We start from the raw sequence: 7,901 nt of genomic DNA on the forward strand, positions 1-7,901 counted from the left end.
AACGAATAGGGAGATTGACCGTCACATTATAACACCCCCACGGCTGAAAGGGCGAATATGTTTGGTGCAACGGGGATTCGAACCCGCGACCCTCAGATTTCGAGTCGAGCGCCTTAACCAACTGGCCATGCCGGGCCTATTTTAACAAAGCCACATCGGGGAATCGAACCCCAGTGTTGTTAGTCTGTAAACTTAACCCCGTTTCATTAGGAGACAGGGCAAAGCTCGTCATATGAAAAAAACACCGGGAAATTTGACAAAAAACTTAGCCTGCATTGTTGAAAAAAAAGTGATTTCACTAACTCGTTTAGGTGTGAAGTTTGACCTTAGGCCATTTGTCAATTGAATTATTCAAAACTCAGCTAGGTAAACCGGCTTGTCTGTATAAAAATAATCGACTAAAATTGTCTTGATAGGCTAAGGGGTTCTGCCCCCCCCCCTGTGTATGGCATTACATCTGATGAATCAGTGTATTCTAAACATTACAGGTTTCTTATGAATGTATATATATGACAGTATCTACTTCTAGTTACTGTATTATATAGAATTAACTTCAATTAATTTATGTGTGTTGCTAATAACATCTTCAAAGTAAAAAAATGTCAGTATTTATCACCCATCAACTTTACAGCAACATTAGGTGCTGAGATACGCTTTAGAGCGCACCCTTGAGCACCTAGGGGGCCAGGTGTGGCCAATAATTAGCGTGCCTGAACTGTAAATCCTCAGATTCAGAGTTGGCGTTCCGTTGCCATAAAGCAACAACAACAACAACAAAACGTGTTCCTCACTTTAGGGCTGTAGGTGCGTTATAAGAGTGACGGTCAAATCCCACTTTCAGACATATAGGAGAAGCTCAGGGTGTCGACTAGCCTTCTCTCTCTCTCTCTCTAGGCTATCAGTTCAAAATTATTCCTTGTGTAGCTTTTCGCAAAAATTATAAACAATTAATAAAAAAATAACACTGAGTATCTACAGCTTCTGAGAGATCTGTGTGTCTTCCTTGATACGTCATCTTAAGAGACCTAACTATACGCTTAGTGCTATTCTCCCTCACCTCCAATGAAATTCATCCTCGATGACGTCACCTAATCCTTAGAAAAACGATGGCAAACAGGACAGAGCTTGGCACAACTACAGAGTGTCACCACCTACAGGGAGCTTTCATTACTAACTTTCAAGTGTAAACCTACTCTGTATAGGAAAACAATGTGCTTTTAAAAACCGTGTTCCTTGATGAAGTCCTATAAATAAAATGGAAACCTAGTCGGTTCTCCAAACACTTTTACTAATCATGCATGTAAGCTGAAAACAACACTACGATACGGTGTGTTGTTACTGAACACATACCATACAGCAGCGTTTCCCAAACTCTTGTCATACACGCCCCCTTTAATAAATGTGGTTTCTTGTGCCCTTCCTTCTTTTTTAAATGACCGAAAGAGTGAGTTAAGTAATCAAATATGATACACATTAAACCACTCTATTTGTAGTACTAATTATTTTCATTAATAAAAAACACACTGAAACGTTTAATTTGGCATTACTTCACTCTACCCTAATCGCTCGCAACCCCCTCTCCGTGTGTGTGGGGGGGGGGGGCCCACACTATGGGAAAACGCTGTCATACAGCAAGCAGCAGTAAAGGATAACTTTTCAGTGACAGAACTTGGCAGTTGAAACAGAATATATGTTTATAGGTTTCTTCATACTAAAAAAATTGTGTTTAACTTCTACTTTACAAACGTATAGGTCAGTTTTAAATCGTTTCTGATGAGCGCTGTATATATATAAAAAAAAAAAAATCTTAGCTAAAACGGTAATTATTTCCACTACAGATTGACTTGTTAAAGATTCTAGCGTTAAATTTTAACTTGTTTAAATACTGGAATAAAAACGTTGCCAACTTCCTTCTTCGTCTCGTTAAATAACACAAGGTAGCGTCTGGCTAAGCGACCAACCGCGGAAGCTTCTAGACAATTAGTTTCTGTTTCTGTAAGTAGCAGATTAGACGATCAGAAAGAGAGAAGACTACTACTGTTTCTTAGCGACGTCAAACCCATCAAGCGAGTCTGATGTCCAGGGTAGTGTTATTTGTATAGATGACGTCAAACCTGTTGAGTGAGTCTGATGTCCAGAATAAATTATGTGGCAATGGATAACAAACAAACTGTTGATATGTACAATGTAAGAGATTATGGTGGAATCTCGTGTTACAGACATACTAATCTTTGAACGATACAGGTACGCCGCTTTTTTTACATGTCTAGACAGCGAATAGTTAAAAAAAAACACGAAAACAAATCGTCAATTTTTGTTTTTCAGATCAGTATGACAGTTAGAAGGTAGCCAGTACTGTAGTAGTGAAAACTTATAAACAATTATAGTTGTTCCAAACATTAGTTGGTTCAGAAGAGCATGTCTAGAGCTGGGAAGGTGGAGACACTGGATATTGCTACATACTCGTTCCCTCCGGGCAGTATAGCTTGGCTCAGCGTTATGTGGAAATACCCAGAGAAATAAAACTACCTTCTACCGGGTTGTTTCTTTCTTTATTTTTTGATGATCACATAAAGAGAAATGTTCGGTGTCCTACATTGTGGAACTTCGCGAACGGGGAAAATATTAGAACATACCGTTTTAAAACAAATAAAAAAGTATAATTTCGATTTTTGGTGTTCTCATCTACATTATACTAAAGTCATTTTTTTTCGTCCGAAAGTTACATTTCAGTAAGACATATTACACGTTTTTATCATGTTTACATTTATAAATAATGTTGTTATCCCAATTTCCCTCATGATATACCTGCATAGGAACATGCAAACCGACATTTCCGTTCCATTTTATTTGTACACTAATTACAGATAAGAACTGAATATTTAACAAGTGATTTTATATTTTAATACAAAAACTGTTTGGTATTTTCAACCTGGACAGAATCCTTTGCGTGCATGCCCTAAACGGCCATGTTAGAGACTCCTAGAGGTCGGGTACTAGCCGTCCCTATTTTTTTAACTGTTCACCAGAAAAAAAATGTTTACCAGTCAAGTTGCATCTGTTCGGCTTTGAATAGACTGACTGTCCCTTTTATAACGTACCTAAAGCTGAAAGTGCGTAGCATACTGAAAGTCATCTGGGACTGGCGTGGCCTAGTAGTTTGCGTTCCGAGCTGTAGGTTCTTGGATCCATGGTCCTCATCTCGTTGCCTCAAAAAGAAGAGGAGAGTAAAACAAATCACTTGGGATTATGGTTGCGTTAAGAGGGTGACAGTCAAATCCCACATTTCAGCTATATAGAGTAATCCCTCTGGTTTATCAGTTCCAAATAACAGACGACAAGCACGGATGTGTAGTTTCACGGGAATATCCGTAAATAAACACGATATCTCTTCGAGAGCTTCAGACCTTTTTAGTCACCCCAACTACTTGACACGGTAGTGGGACACAGTGATTTAAAAGTTTGCCGATTGGAATATGATTGCATGATGATTTGGGATTTTTTAACGAATGTTAACTTGAAATTTGTCTCACAGAAACTGTTATTTTCTTTAATTAAGAAAGACAAAAATCAAGACGTAATTTGATGCTAATAATACCAGTTTCTAAATCTGTAACAAAACAGTTCTACCTAACTAAACCCAAATATCTCAGAGCAAGTGTAAACAGACCATTCCTAAACACTAATGTGTTTCTCGTATCCCAAAAGACCATTCCTAAACACTAATGTGTTAATCGTATCCCAACAGACCATTCCTAAATACTAATGTGTTTGTCGTATCCCAACAGACCATTACTAAACACTGGTGTGTTTGTCGTATTCCAACAGACCCTAAACACTAGTATGTTTGTCGTATCCCAACAGACCATTCCTAAACACTAATGTGTTTGTCGTATCCCAACAGACCATTACTAAACACTAATGTGTTTGTCGTATCCCAACAGACCCTAAACACTAATGTGTTTGTCGTATCCCAACAGACCATTACTAAACACTAGCGTGTTTGTCGTATCCTAACAGACCAATACTAAACACTTGTGTGTTTGTCGTATCCCAACAGACCATTCCTAAACACTAATGTGTTTGTCGTATCCCAACAGACCATTACTAAACACTTGCGTGTTTGTCGTATCCCAACAGACCAATACTAAACACTAGCGTGTTTGTCGTATCCCAACAGACCATTACTAAACACTAGTATGTTTGTCGTATCCCAACCTGCCTGACGAGCCCTGGTATTAACGACACTGGATACAACAAATATAGTGCGTGTGGTACATAAACAGTTTATAAAGCTGACGGTTAATCACGTTGGTGATTCTAAGATTAATAATAAAAATTCACTGAAAGTGGAAAAACAAATATATATAATCTTTAATAATTAAGTTTTACACGGATTAAACTAGCTCAAAAATCACAAAAGAAGAAACGAAACGATATTAACCGATAGCTTCACTTCCTGAAACGCTCCAGTTATCAAGTTTGTTTTGTTATTTTTTGTGACTGACCTGATTTTTAATCCAACGGAATTTCCTGGAATAGTGAAATAGTTTATCAATGATTTTCTGGGGAAGGAGTTTGAAAAGTACAAAAACTACGTACATTCTCTTGATGTAAGGAATCAAAAGGAAAACAAGTAACAACAGAAATAAGCGAGTAGTTATTAAATGATTTAAGAACACCCCAGTCTTCGGAAATAATTAAAATATTGTCTTAAAAAACGTTGATAAAAATCATCCATAAGCAGAAGAAAAAAAATGCACACATTTGTTTCGTTTTTGTATTATATATTTGTCGTTATTGAATATAGTTGCTTTGGTTTATGAACATTTCCAAAATCCGTAAGAGACAATATTTAAGATAATTGGTTATTTAAGTTGTTTAACCCTCAAACTGCATACCGTTCACTACCGGTGGGGTCGATATTCGATAGTTGTATGTTTCTGTCTGTTACGACACTTATAGTAAAGAATGAAAAATCGGGTGAAAACAATCATTTTCACTGTAATACACAAGAGACCTTGAAAGTAATTACAATAATCACTGCATTTTGTTGTGGTATTTTATGTGGCTCATTGTTATCATATTTTATGTACAGAGGGTTGAATAAGTTACAATAAAACTATTATAGAGCCTTACTACGTCGTCACAGTCCACCTCGCCACGTCTAGTCATGATCTTTTTGATGACAGTGCATCCTGGTAATAGCAATGCAGCACAAGGCTGTCGTGTTCAAAGTACACCATTTCTCCCCCTGTTAGCTTTCCATAATGCATCTAGTAGATACAAATACTGCGGTTTTTTTTAGCGCTTTTCTCGATAGCATATATATATCATTAGTGTACCGTGATACGTATAAATTTGGTGATGTTTACGACGGTGTTGGTTTCAAAACAAAGTCACATTGGCAGCAGGAAACAAACACTGAAGTTAAGTGTCTAGAGTGAGTTGGAACAGGAAACAAACACTGAAGTTAAGTGTCTGGAGTAAGTTGGAACAGGAAACAAACACTGAAGTTAAGTGTCTAGAGTATGTTGGAACAGGAAACAAACACTGAAGTTAAGTGTCTAGAGTATGTTGGAACAGGAAACAAACACTGAAGTTAAGTGTCTAGAGTATGTTGGAACAGGAAACAAACACTGAAGTTAAGTGTCTGGAGTAAGTTGGAACAGGAAACAAACACTGCGGTTAAGTGTCTTGAGTAAGTTGGAACAGGAAACAAACACTGAGGTTAAGTGTCTAGAGTTAGTTGGAACAGGAAACAAACACTGCGGTTAAGTGTCTTGAGTAAGTTGGAACAGGAAACAAACACTGAGGTTAAGTGTCTAGAGTTAGTTGGATGGTGATTTTCTATATCGCAGGTGAAGGAGGAACATCCACTGGGCATAATGCCACGAGTAAAGGTGGAAGAAACATCAGTGGGATGTTTAGAATCAAAGTTAGAGGACAGATAATCACCACAGTTTAGTGGTTACAGTGTTGAGGAACAACAAAAAATAGGCTGAAGTTCGTGTAGTAAGGCTGGAGGGGAGAAGAGATAAAACAATTTCAAGTTGTGTTGTATCCAGTAAAGTTGACGATAAAAGTAGAATTGGTAAGATATATATTGTCTAACATAGGTTTTAGATTGGAAAAAAAAGTGTTCAAATGATAAAACTAACGTTAAAAAAGTATATTTTATATATTTTAATTTTTTTACTTACGAATTTTGTTTTTGAATAATTAATCGAAAATCTGTTTTGATAGGGAAAAATTAATTGTGCAAATAAAAACCCGTTTGTTAGAGCTAATTTAATTTTTTGTAACGTAAAAGGCTGCTCTACAAAGTTGTATGTTCTTAGGCCTTTTATATCGTTGACATTGGCAGGACTTGTGATACCTCAAGTTTTTTTATCTTTTTCTTGCTAAGCGCAAAGCTGCAAAACGGGATATCTGTGCTGTGTCCACCAATGGTATCGAAACTCGATTTTTTGCGTTATAAGTCTTCAAACTTACCCCACGAGTCGCTGAGAGGCAATACCAGAACTAGACTACCTTTACTGCTCCACGAAGAATGAGGTATCTTAACACACAATACAACTACTTGTACTAGAGACGTTCGCTAAATTACAACCTCATAATGACCTACCTACCAAGAGCAGGAATCATTATCATACCCTAGAAACATCGGATGTGACTAGTTTCAAAACTAAAGCGCAATAGGCTTTTCATGATACACCACAACAGGTTTCTCTTGGCTAAGATCCACACACACACACTCCTTCATGTACAAGATCTGGTCTGGCTAGTCCCAGAGCCACTCGCCATCATATACTAACTCAGATGAGGTCTGGGTTGTTTCAAAAGTAGCCACACACACACTCCATCATGTATCACACTTGGTCTGGCTAGTCATCATCATCATACACTAACTCAGATGAGGTCTGGCTTGTTTCAAAAGTAGCCGCACACACACTCCATCATGTATCACATTTGGTCTGGCTAGTCATCATCATCATACACTTACTCAGATGAGGTCTGGCTTGTTTCAAAAGTAGCCACACACACACTCCATCATGTATCACATTTGGTCTGGCTAGTCATCATCATCATACACTAACTCAGATGAGGTCTGGCTTGTTTCAGAAGTAGCTACCAAGTCAGAAAATCTCAATCAATCAGTAGATTGAGTTGTTTCACTTAATAAATGTTTTTATTATCTACATACTTTCCAAGAAACACGAGGGCAAATCTGGTTTGGCTTGTCCCAGAAGAGCTCACTAAATAGCTGACTCATAAATATATACAAAGCCAAACCTAGCTTGTTCCATAGGCAGTCATCAAACCAAGGACTCTGACACCCAGTTCGTGAAGTTTTAATTACTTCAGAATTCATTCACAACGACACAATCTCCCCCCATCATCCAACTTGTCGTACGACCAATCGAGAAACCACGAGCCAGCCCATCATCATTCGGTACCCGATCAAGCCTGACTTTACCAGAACCACGAACCAACTGTACAGTCGACTATTGGTTTTGTTCAAAGTACAGTCTAGACAGGATTGACGTTGTTACTTGCGTAAGCTGTCTCGTGTAAACGGAAGCTGGCGACTCATCCGTTCGCCTAACATTCACGTTCCGCGTATACATTATCCCAGCTATATTTCTTTCTGACAGCGTTGAGGTAATGTCGAACTGCCGGCCACTGACCATCGTTACGTTACACTCCTGTTGTTGCGACGCACGTGTCAGGAAGACTGTCTCGTTCTGGGTGTAAAAAAAAGCACACGCCAGGTGGGTAGATATAGAGTTAGAGAAGCGTTTCAGTAAATTATTATTACGGTATTTATAAAGAGTTGCTTTTGAATTAAGGAAATATGTGAAACTGACTACCAAACAACAAGGTAGAGTTATAGCTGT

Source organism: Limulus polyphemus, unplaced genomic scaffold (assembly GCF_000517525.1).
Source record: "Limulus polyphemus unplaced genomic scaffold, Limulus_polyphemus-2.1.2 Scaffold1531, whole genome shotgun sequence".
Classification (NCBI taxonomy): Eukaryota; Metazoa; Arthropoda; class Merostomata; order Xiphosura; family Limulidae; genus Limulus; species Limulus polyphemus.